Here is a 12,646-nt window from a genome sequence, read left to right as displayed (position 1 = left end):
TATAATGAATATTAACGCAAGCCGAAGTAGTCAACAATAGTGGTCGAAAGTTACCGAAAGTACCCTGAAGGATTGCGAGGGTGCTCATTAACATTATAGTGTTCACAAGTTGGCGATAGCGCGCGTTCCAAGTAATGGTATAAGTCTCTATGAAGACTGACGCAAGCCGAAGTAGTCAATGATAGTGGTCGAAAGTTACCGAAAGTACCCTGAAGGATTGCGAGGGTGTTCATTAACATTATAGTGTTCACAAGTTGGCGATAGCACGCGTTCCAAGTAATGGTATAAGTCTCTATGAAGATTGATGCAAGTCGAAGTAGTCAACGATACTGGTCGAAAGTTACCGAAAGTACCCCGAAGGGTGTTCATTAACATTTTAGTGTTCACAAGTTGGCGATAGCGCGCGTTCCAAGTAATGGTATAAGTCTCTATGAAGATTGATGCAAGTCGAAGTAGTCAACGATACTGGTCGAAAGTTACCGAAAGTACCCCGAAGGGTGTTCATTAACATTTTAGTGTTCACAAGTTGGCGATAGCGCGCGTTCGAAGTAATGGTACTCATAAGGTTCTATGAAGACTGACGCAAGTCGAAGTAGTCAATGATAGTGGTCGAAAGTTACCGAAAGTACCCCGAAGGATGGCAAGAGTATTCATTTTGACAAAGGCATATAGCCATTTACGATAGCGCCGGTTCGTAGAAATGGTAAGTAAACATGAAGACTTAACGCAGGCCGAAGAAGTCAAAGATAGTGGTCAAAAGTTGCCGAAAGTATCCCCGAAAGATGGGGACAGTGTTCATTTCAATGAACGCAATTTTGTAAAGGCATTACTGTAAGCGTTTACCATAGCGCGTGTTCGAAGTTATGGTAGGTCTAGTATATGAAGATTAACGCAAGCCAAAGTAGTCAACGAGTACCCCCGAAAAATGGCGAGAGTGTTCATTACAGTCATTTAAGTGTTTAGGAACACGAAGATTAACATTAAAGATATTTTGAATAGACCTATCCTTAATAATTTCAGAACACACAAAAAAAAGCCATTGTTGCCCAGTAGCAGTTGTTTCCGTAAGAAGGAAAGTCCTCCTTCGAAAATGTTGACTGCTACTGTAGCAGAATTCTACAAAGTTTTATTTAGCTTTTATATTACTGGAAAAAAAAAATTGTTAGATTAATTTTCTAAAGTATTTCATCTTGATCGCTACATCTTCACTTTAGCTGTATCGTAACACGCAGGCATTTCTTCAGATGTCCAACTTGAGAAACACGTCCTAAAACAGAAGAAAGTGCAATGTTTATCAGTAGACTGTAGAAATAGAGAAATTTGAGTACTGGTTATTTTGTGCTCTTGTTTTTCGCGTTGGTTAGTTATTTAAGTGATTTACAGTCTAACAGCCCGTTATTTTTTGGACCGCCCCTGTTCGAACCCTGTTGTAAATTCTGGGGTTATTCAATTCTTCTCAAGAGATAACGTACCTTTCATTGTTGGTGTTGTTTCATCAGCTAGTACAGGTTCCACCAGATGACGATTTTTCAATCTTTGTAAACTATAAAAGTGCAATTTAAAAAAGGAACCTGAACTCAGTAAATATAACGACCAAAGTAAGTATCTGTTAGCAAAATATATATAAAGAATCTCAACGATAAAAAATTCAGGTACTTCTGCCAAACCTAACACCATTTTCGGGTTTAAACGTACTTTTTGCAATAAGCACATATAAGAAACTTATTTTTCTGGCTCCCGTTTGCTATAGAGATAAATGAGTTCATTTCAGTCGTTCACTTCTTTGTTCTCTATTCTCTCACTAGCAAACCACGCCGGGTACTACACATACGACGTTGTGCTCTTATTCTAGAGTATATCAATCCGAACTCCTGGAGCTCCTCGTGGTGCTCGACATCTAGGCTTAAGGAGAAAACCGGGGATTAATGCAAAGAAACATATCCATTGTACCTGAAGCGTAGAAAACGCCTCCCCACGTGATGAACAAAAATAACCGGGTAGATTCAATCTAGAAAATAAAAAAGCTAAAGAAAAAGAAACAAGCGCTTAGAGGATGTTACCAACAGACGTAAATTGAACTAATACAACCTATTTTGATTTGCACCGATAAGGGATATAGATAAGAAATGAAGTTTAACGCCCACTAAAAATATCTGACCATCAGCAGATATTCTTAGTGGGCCGAGACATAAAAAATCATATCAATAAAGACAAGTCGACTCTCACTGTACCCTCAAATAGCATTTTCCCTGTAACAACAACTGCGCAAAATCGTAAAGTTACACTGTAAATACAATAAATTCATTTCCGACGTCTCCACTTAGATATATTTAAAGCGTCCAACAAAAGCCTTGTTATAACCTGCAAAGATATAACAGTGGAGAGTCAAACACTTAAATAATTTCCAGGTTCAAATCTATGTTTACTAAGTGAAATATACAATTTGAATCATTACAGTTATTATCTTTTTATGGTATCTAATCATCTAATGGTATATCACTAATAATAATAATAACAATAACAATTATAATAATAGTAATAATTCTATTAAAAGTTTATTAACAGATCCATGAAGTGTCTCTTCCATGTTAAATGAAATTATACGCAATTAAAAATAAATTAAATTAAAGTGAAAACAGTCCTCTCCTCAAATAAAATGATAGTGACTGCAAATCCCATAGGCCCTAGTTAAGAGCAGATATAAGGCAAAGACATTACGGGAGTTCTCATATCTTCTCAAGTGGAAACTTTCTAAGGGTATATCTCATTGGTCCTAATTAACACAAGATTTCAGGCAAATGCAATTGGGTGTTCTTCTTCTCAGACTAAGGAGCTCCAGTCTCCCTTAATTGCTGGGTTGGAATCCCAGTTTATCTAATTTTAATAGTAAGTAATAACTACGATCGACTGAAGTGTCAGTCCAGGGAACTCCTCACTCCATTGCTTGCTGGGTTGGAGTCCCAGTTTATCTAATTTTCATAGTAAGTAATAACTATGATAGACTGAAGTATCAGTCCAGGAAGCCCCTGAATCCCTTGCTTGCTGGGTTGGAATACCACTTTATCTAGTTTTAATAGTAAGTTTCATCTATTATTGACTAAAGTAACAGTCCAGGGAGCTCCTCTCTCCCTTGCTTGCTGGGCTAGAATCCCAGTTTATCTAGTTTTAATAGTATTAGTTTCATCTATTATTGACTAAAGTATCAGCCCAGGAAGCACTTGTCTCCCTTTCTTGCTGGGTTGGAATCCCTGTTTATCTAGTTTTAATAAAAAGTTTCATCTATTATTGACTGAAGTATCAGTCCAGGGAGCTTCTGTCTCCCTTGCTTACTGGGTTGAAATCCCAGTTTATCTAGTTTTAGTAGTAAGTTTCACCTATTATTGACTGAAGTATCAGTCCAGGAAGCTCCTGTCTCCCTTGCTTGCTGGGTTGGAATCCCAGTTTATCTAGTTTTAATAGTAAGTTTTATCTATTATTGACTGAAGCATCAGTCCAGGGAGCTGCTCTCTCCCTTGCTTGCGGGTTGGAATCCCATTTTATCTAGTTTTAATAGTACGTTTATTCTATTATTGACTGAAGTATCAGTCCAGGGAGCTCCTGTCTCCCAGCTTGCTTCCTGGGCTGGAATCCCAGTTTATCTAGTTTTAATAGTAAGTTTCATCTATTATTGACTGAAGTATCAGTCCAGAGAGCTCCTGTCTCCCTTGCATACTGGGTTGGAATCCCAGTTTATCTAGTTTTAATAGTAAGTTTCATTTATTATTAACTGAAGTATCAGTCCGAGAGCTCCTGTCTACCTTGCTTGCTGGGTTAGAATCCCAGTTTATCTAGTTTTAAAAGTAAGTTTCATCTATTATTGACTGAAGTATCAGTCCAGGGAGCTCCTGTCTCCCTTGCTTGCTGGGTTGGAATCCCTGTTTATCTAGTTTTAATAGTAAGTTTCATCTATTATTGACTGAAGTATCAGTCCAGGAAGCTGCTGTCTCCCTTTCTTGCTGGGTTGGAATCCCAGTTTATCTAGTGTTAATACTAAGTTTTATCAAATATTGACTGAAGTATCAGTCCAGGGAGCTCCTGTCTCCCTTGCTTGCTGGGTTGGAATCCCAGTTTATCTAGTGTTAATACTAAGTTTTATCAAATATTGACTGAAGTATCAGTCCAGGGAGCTCCTGACTCCCTTGCTTGCTGAGTTGGAATCCCATTTTATCTAGTTTTAATAGTAAGTTTTATCTATTATTGACTGAAGTATCAGTCCAGGGAGCTCCTGTCTCCCTTGCTTGCTGGGTTGGAATCCCTGCTTACCTACTTTTAATAGTAAGTTTCATCTATTATTGACTGAAGTATCAGTCCAGGGAGCTCCTGTCTCCCTTGCTTGCTGGGTTGGAATCCCAGTTTATCTAGTTTTAATAGTAATTTTATCTATTCTTGACTGAAGTATCAGTCCAGAGAGCTCCTGTCTCCGTTTCTTGCGGGGTTGGAATCCCAGTTTATCTAGTTTTAAGAGTAAGTTTCATCTTTTATTGACTGAAGTATCAGTCCCGGAGCTCCTGTCTTCCTTGCTTGCTGGGTTTGAATCCCAGTTTATCTAGTTTTTATAGTAAGTTTCATCTATTATTGACTGAAGTATCAGTCCAAGGAGCTCGTCTCCCTTGCTTGCTGGGTTGGAATCCCAGTTTATCTAGTTTTAAGAGTAAGTTTCATCTATTAATGACTGAAGTATCGGTCCGGAAGCTCCTGTCTCCCTTGCTTCGTTGGTTGGAATCTCAATTTATCTAGTTTTAATAGTAAGTTTCATCTATTATTAACTAAAGTATCAGTCCAGGGAACTGCTGTCTCCCTTGTTTGCTGGGTTGGAATCCCAGATTATCTAGTTGTAATAGTAAGTTTCATCTATTAATGACTGAAGTATCAGTCCAGGAAGCTCCTGTCTCCCTTGCTTGCTGGGTTGGAATCCCAGTTTATCTACTTTTAATAGTAAGTTCATCTATTATTGACTGAAGTATCAGTCCAGGGAGCTCGTGTCTCCCTTGCTTGCTGGGTTGGAATCCCAGTTTATCGAGTTTTAATACTAAGTTTAACCTATTATTGACTGAAGTATCAGTCCAAGGAGCTCCTGTCTCCCTTGCTTGCTGGGTTGGAATCCCAGTTTATCTACTTTTAATAGTAAGTTTCATCTATTATTGACTGAAGTATCAGTCCAGGGAGCTCGTGTCTCCCTTGCTTGCTGGGTTGGAATCCCAGTTTATCGAGTTTTAATACTAAGTTTAACCTATTATTGACTGAAGTATCAGTCCAAGGAGCTCCTGTCTCCCTTGCTTGCTGGGTTGGAATCCCAGTTTATCTAGTTTTAATAGTAAGTTTGATCTATTCTTGACTGAAGTATCAGTCCGGGAGCTCCTGTCTCCCTTGGTTGCTGGGCTGGAATCCCAGTTACCCTAAGTGCATATTACTTTGAAAATCAGTGATAATCTTCTTAGAGCAACAACTCTTTCCAAGAAAATCTGAAATTATACCTAAAATAACTGAGATTTTTTTTATTTAAACAAAAACAAAAACAAAAAATTTAAAGGCTCGAAAAAACCCGTTTCGTTACAGAAGCTGAGATATGGCATGACCTAAAGAAAAGGGTGTATGGCCTGTGCAGTATCCGAGACGCACGTGAGTGCAACGGCCATATAAATTGGGGGACCTCCGCTTGCGTCCAAACCGGGACACCTGGGCATGAGCGCTTACAACAGACTTGTTTCGTGACAGAAGCTGAGATATGGCATGACCCGATGAGCGGTACACCGCTACGGCCCGTGCAGTATCACTCGTAAAGCTCTGCACCACTGCAGAATGAGTCGATAAGCACTTGAGTGCAACGGCCGTTTTCTTATCAGGCGCCCAATACATCACCTGTCGGTCAGAGGCGACCACCCAGACCTCGGTGTAACTGATGGCTCAGTACCACTCTCACCGCATAAGTAGACAAGCACCCTGTGGAACGCACGAAACCCTCCACCTGGCTTGAGGCCACTGTATTGGCAACAATAAGCCAACTTTGTTTTTGGAATCCCCTTTTTCTACTTATGGCTGCTATTAAATTTATTGAAAGAATTGCTGCTGCTCGAACAGTATAATACTATCAATAATAATTAAAGGTAAGGTGTAATGCACCTCATTTAGTTCTAGAATTAGGGTATTAAAGGTTCAACTACATGTATAATAGACTCTAGTGTCACTCCAGGTATTACTTATCTAGCTTGCTGCATTGGAATCCCAGTAAATGCTTTCTTTTAACAGTAAGTTTCACCTCCCATTGACTGAAGTATCAGTCCAGGGAGCTCCTGTCTCCCTTGCTTGCAGCGTTGGAATCCCAGTTTATCTAGTTTTAATAGTACGTTTTATCTATTATTGACTGAAGTATCAGTCCAAGGAGCTCCTGTCTCCCTTGCTTCCTGGGTTGGAATCCCAGTTTATCTAGTTTTAATAGTAAGTAGTAACTATTAAAGACTGAAGTATCAGTCCAAGGAGCTCCTGTCTCCCTTGCTTGCTGAGTTGGAATCCCAGTTTATCTAGTTTTAATAGTAAATATTATCTATTAATGACTGAAGTATCAGTCCAGGGAGCTCCTGTCTCCCTTGCTTACTGGGTTGGAATCCCATTTTATCTAGTTTTAATAGTAAGATTCATCTATTATTGACTGAAGTATAAGTCCAGGAAGCTCTTGTCTCCCTTCCTTGCTGGGTTGGAATCCCAGTTTATCTAGTTTTAATAGTAAGTAATAACTATTAAAGACTGAAGTATCAGTCCAAGGAGCTCCTGTCTCCCTTGCTTGCTGAGTTGGAATCCCAGTTTATCTAGTTTTAATAGTAAATTTCATCTATTAATGACTGAAGTATCAGTCCAGGGAGCTCCTGTCTCCCTTGCTTCCTGGGTTGGAATCCCATTTTATCTAGTTTTAATAGTAAGTTTCATCTATTATTGACTGAAGTATCAGTCCAGGGAGCTCTTGTCTCCCTTGCTTGCTGGGTTGGAATCCCAGTTTATCTAGTTTGAATAGTAAGTAATAACTATTAAAGACTGAAGTATCAGTCCAAGGAGCTCCTGTCTCCCTTGCTTGCTGAGTTGGAATCCCAGTTTATCTAGTTTTAATAGTAAATTTCATCTATTAATGACTGAAGTATCAGTCCAGGGAGCCTCTGTCTCCCTCGCTTGCTGGGTTGGAATCCAAGTTTTTCTAGTGTTAATACTAAGTTTTATCAAATATTGACTGAAGTATCAGTCCAGGGAGCTGCTGTGTCCCTTGCTTGCTGGGTTAGAATCCCATTTTATCTAGTTTTAATAGTAAGTTTTATCTATTATTGACTGAAGAATCAGTCCAGGGAGCTCCTGTCTCCCTTGCTTGCTGGGTTGGAATCCCTGTTTACCTACTTTTAATAGGAAGTTTCATCTGTTATTGACTGAAGTATCAGTCCAGGGAGCTCCTGTCTCCCTTGCTTGCTGGGTTCGAATCCCACTTTATCTAGTTTTAATAGTAATTTTATCTATTATTGACTGAAGTATCAGTCCAGAGAGCTCCTGTCTCCCTTGCTTGCTGGGTTGGAATCCCAGTTTATCTAGTTTTAAGAGTAAGTTTCATCTATTATTGACCGAAGTATCAGTCCGGGAGCTGCTGTCTCTCTTGCTTGCTGGGTTGGAATCCCAGTTTATCTAGTTTTAATAGTAAGTTTCATCTATTATTGACTGAAGTATCAGTCCAGGGAGCTGCTGTCTCCCTTGCTTGCTGGGTTGGAATCCCAGTTTATCTAGTTTTAAGAGTAAGTTTCATCTATTATTGACTGAAGTATCAGTCCGGGAGCTCCTGTCTCCCTTGCTTGCTGGGTTGGAATCCCAGTTTATCTAGTTTTAATAGTAAGTTTCATCTATTAATGACTGAAGTATCAGTCCAGGAAGCTCCTGTCTCCCTTGCTTCCTGGGTTGGAATCCCAGTTTATCTAGTTTTAATAGTAATAAGTTTCATCTATTATTGACTGAAGTATCAGTCCTGGGAGCTGCTGTCTCCCTTGCTTGCTGGGTTGGAATCCTAGTTTATCTAGTTTTAATAGTAAGTTTCATCTATTATTGACTGAAGTATCAGTCCAGGGAGCTCCTATCTCCCTTGCTTGCTGGGTTGGAATCCCAGTTTATCTAGTTTTTATACTAAGTTTCACCTATTATTGACTGAAGTATCAGTGCAGGGAGCTGCTGTCTCCCTTTCTTGCTGGGTTGGAATCCCAGTTTATCTAGTTTTAATAGTAAGTTTGATCTATTCTTGACTGAAGTATCAGTCCGGGAGCTCCTGTCTCCCTTGGTTGCTGGGCTGGAATCCCAGTTACCCTAAGTGCATATTACTTTGAAAATCAGTGATAATCTTCTTAGAGCAACAACTCTTTCCAAGAAAATCTGAAATTATACCTAAAATAACTGAGATTTTTTTATTTAAACAAAAAGAAAAACAAAAAATTTAAAGACTCGAAAAAACCCGTTTCGTTACAGAAGCTGAGATATGGCATGACCTAAAGAAAAGGGTGTATGGCCTGTGCAGTATCCGAGACGCACGTGAGTGCAACGGCCATATAAATTGGGGGACCTCCGCTTGCGTCCAAACCGGGACACCTGGGCATGAGCGCTTACAACAGACTTGTTTCGTGACAGAAGCTGAGATATGGCATGACCCGATGAGCGGTACACCGCTACGGCCCGTGCAGTATCACTCGTAAAGCTCTGCACCACTGCAGAATGAGTCGATAAGCACTTGAGTGCAACGGCCGTTTTCTTATCAGGCGCCCAATACATCACCTGTCGGTCAGAGGCAACCACCCAGACCTCGGTGTAACTGATGGCTCAGTACCACTCTCACCGCATAAGTAGACAAGCACCCTGTGGAACGCACGAAACCCTCCACCTGGCTTGAGGCCACTGTATTGGCAACAATAAGCCAACTTTGTTTTTGGAATCCCCTTTTTCTACTTATGGCTGCTATTAAATTTATTGAAAGAATTGCTGCTGCTCGAACAGTATAATACTATCAATAATAATTAAAGCTAAGGTGTAATGCACCTCATTTATTTCTAGAATTAGGGTATTAAAGGTTCAACTACATGTATAATAGACTCTAGTATCACTCCAGGTATTACTTATCTAGCTTGCTGCATTGGAATCCCAGTAAATGCTTTCTTTTAACAGTAAGTTTCATCTCTCATTGACTGAAGTATCAGTCCAGGGAGCCCCTGTCTCCCTTGCTTGCAGCGTTGGAATCCCAGTTTATCTAGTTTTAATAGTAAGTTTCATCTATTATTGACTGAAGTATCAGTCCAGGGAGCTCCTGTCTCCCTTGCTTGCTGGGTTGGAATCCCAGTTTATCTACTTTTAATAGTAAGTTTCATCTATCATTGACTGAAGTATCAGTCCAGGGAGCTCCTGTCTCCCTTGCTTCCTGAGTTGGAATCCCAGTTTATCTACTTTTAAGAGTAAGTTTCATCTATTATTGACTGAAGTATCAGTCCAGGGAGCTCCTGTCTCCCTTTCTTGCTGGGTTGGAAACCCAGTTTATCTAGTTTTAATAGTAAGTTTCACCTATTATTGACTGAAGTATCAGTCCAGGGAGCTCCTGTCTCCCTTGCTTGCTGAGTTGGAATCTCAGTTTATCTAGTTTTAATAGTAAGTTTTATCTATTATTGACTGAAGTATCAGTCCAGGGAGCTCCTGTTTCCCTTGCTTCCTGGGTTGGAATCCCAGTTTATCTACTTTTAATAGGAAGTTTCATCTATTATTGACTGAAGTATTAGTCCAGGGAGCTCCTGTCTCCCTTGCTTGCTGAGTTGGAATCCTAGTTTATCTAGTTTTAATAGTAAGTTTCACCTATTATTGACTGAAGTATCAGTCCAGGGAGCTCCTGTCTCCCTTGCTTGCTGGGTTGGAATCTCAGTTTATCTAGTTTTAATAGTAAGTTTTATCTATTATAGACTGAAGTATCAGTCCAGGGAGCTCCTGTCTCACTTGCTTGCAGGGTTGGAATCCCAGTTTATCTTCTTTTAATAGTAAGTAATAACACTATTAAAGACTAAAGTATAAGTCCAGGGAGCTCCAGTCTCCCTTGCTTGCTGGGTTGGAATCCCAGTATATCTAATTTTAACAGTAAGTACTAACTCTATTATAGACTGAAGTATCAGTCCAGGGAGCTCCTGTCTCGCTTGCTTGCTGGGTTGGAATCCCAGTTTATCTAATTTTAATAGTAAGTAATAACACTATTAAAAACTGAAGTATCAGTCCAGGGAGCTCGTGTCTCCCTTGCTTGCTGGGTTGGAATCCCAGTTTATCTAGTTTTAATAGTAAGTTTCACCTATTATTGACTGAAGTATCAGTCCAGGGAGCTCCTGTTTCCCTTGCTTCCTGGGTTGGAATCCTAGTTTATCTAGTTTTAATAGTAAGTTTCACCTATTATTGACTGAAGTATCAGTCCAGGGAGCTCCTGTCTCCCTTGCTTGCTGGGTTGGAATCTCAGTTTATCTAGTTTTAATAGTACGTTTTATCTATTATTGACTGAAGTATCAGTCCAGGGAGCTCTTGTCTCCCTTGCTTGCTGGGTTGGAATCCCAGTTTATCCAATTTTAATAGTAAGTAATAACACTATTAAAGACTGAAGTAACAGTCCAAGGAGCTCGTGTCTCCCTTGCTTGCTGGGTTGGAATCCCAGTTTATCTAATTTTAATAGTAAGTAATAACAATATTATAGACTGAAGTATCAGTCCAGGGAGCTCCTGTCTCACTTGCTTGCAGGGTTGGAATCCCAGTTTATCTTCTTTTAATAGTAAGTAATAACACTATTAAAGACTAAAGTATAAGTCCAGGGAGCTCCAGTCTCCCTTGCTTGCTGGGTTGGAATCCCAGTATATCTAATTTTAACAGTAAGTACTAACTCTATTATAGACTGAAGTATCAGTCCAGGGAGCTCCTGTCTCGCTTGCTTGCTGGGTTGGAATCCCAGTTTATCTAATTTTAATAGTAAGTAATAACTATTAAAGATGGAGGTATCAGTCCTGGGAGCTCCTGTCTCCCTTGCTTGCTGGGTTGGAATCCCAGTTTATTTAATTTTAATAGTAAGTAATAACACTATTAAAGACTGAAGTATCAGTCCAGGGAGGTTGTGTCTCCCTTGCTTGCTTCGTTGGAATCCCAGTTTATCTAATTTTAATAGTAAGTAATAACAATATTATAGACTGAAGTATCAGTCTAGGGAGCTCCTGTCTCGCTTGCCTGAAAGGTTGGAATCCCAGTTTATCTAATTTTAATAGTAAGTAATAACTATTAAAGATGGAGGTATCAGTCCATGGAGCTCCTGTCTCGCTTGCTTGCTGGGTTGGAATCCCCGTTTATCTAATTTCAATAGTAAGTAATAACTATTAACGACTGAAGTATCAGTCCAGGGAGCTGCTGTCTCCCTTGCTTGCTGGGTTGGAATCCCAGTTTATCTAAGTTTAATAGTAAGTAATAACAGTATTAAAGACTGAAGTAACAGTCCAGGGAGCTCCTGTCTCCCTTGCTTGCTGGGTTGGAATCCCAGTTTATCTAAGTTTAATAGTAAGTAATAACTATTAACGACTGATGTATCAGTCCAGGGAGCTGCTGTCTCCCTTGCTTGCTGGGTTGGAATCCCAGTTTATCTAAGTTTAATAGTAAGTAATAAGTATTAAAGACTGAAGTTTCAGTCCAGGGAGCTCCTGTCTACCTTGCTTGCTGGGTTGGAATCCCAGTTTATCTACACAGTTTTAATAGTAAGTTGTAACTATCATAGACTGAAGTTTCAGTCCAGGGAGCTCCTGTCTCCCTTGCTTGCTGGGTTGGAAATGCCAGGTTATCTAGTGTTTTTAAAAATCGTAAGTTAAAAATAGTAAGTGCCATCTATTATAGACTAAGGTATTAGTCCAGGGAGGAGCATTACTTTTTGTGTGTTTCCATAGTGTTATCTGGCATAAAACGTTTATGCAAAACTACTGCCAATGGGGAGAGGTTATTAACTTTATATAAATATTATGTATTATGTCATAGTTTAGGGAGCAGCTGTCTCCCATTTTTGGTGAGTTGGAATCCCAGTTGTAAATGTAAATTGCTTTTTATAAATATCAGAATTTTTATGTATTCTAATACTTCAAGGAAGGTCCTTAGGAGCCATAATTTATTAAGTCACTAAATAAAGATCGGGATTGGGGTTGTTACAAGCTCCAAGCTCTTACCATTTTGAAAATATCCTGGTTTAGTTGGGTCAGCACTGTACAATTAATGACTGTACTTCTGTTAGATTGTCTTTAGATTGTTACCTACATGAGTGAAGAAGACAAAAAAAAATTAGTAAAAGCATAACAAAATGATGATGTCAGATATGATTTGTTGAAATACTCTTTATCTGGCAGTCACAATTTTATTGTGATAGGTTTTTGAAATCAGTGATTACCTATCACAAGTTAGGTTCTCTAGCCTTAGCTAGTACATAATATCCCTAACCATGATTGGATTTATTTATCTAATTTAAAGCAACGAAAATTACTGGCACATAATTAAGACCTTTCAAATCATTTTGTTTTTGGAGCCCGCACGTTCGAAACAACTTTAATATACCTTCACT

At 39.3% G+C, this 12,646-nt stretch overlaps 1 long non-coding RNA gene across 2 annotated transcripts; it reads right to left on the bottom strand.

Annotated features, from left to right (window-relative positions):
• Positions 1–388: 388 nt before the first annotated feature.
• Positions 389–12,328, bottom strand: LOC140929765 (uncharacterized). Of its 2 annotated transcripts, XR_012164789.1 has the most exons (4): positions 12,258–12,328; positions 1,951–2,024; positions 1,473–1,543; positions 389–1,267 (listed from the first exon to the last, which is right to left on the bottom strand). It is a non-coding gene; the product is annotated as an uncharacterized lncRNA (long non-coding RNA). The 2 variants fall into 2 exon arrangements; XR_012164788.1 differs by lacking the exon at positions 12,258–12,328 and having other exon boundaries at positions 1,951–2,257.
• Positions 12,329–12,646: the final 318 nt, after the last annotated feature.

The sequence above is a fragment of the Porites lutea genome, chromosome 3 (assembly GCF_958299795.1).
Source record: "Porites lutea chromosome 3, jaPorLute2.1, whole genome shotgun sequence".
NCBI lineage: Eukaryota > Metazoa > Cnidaria > Anthozoa > Scleractinia > Poritidae > Porites > Porites lutea.
The sequence above is the reverse complement of the archived record's forward strand: the minus strand, read 5'-3'. Positions and strand labels throughout refer to the sequence as shown.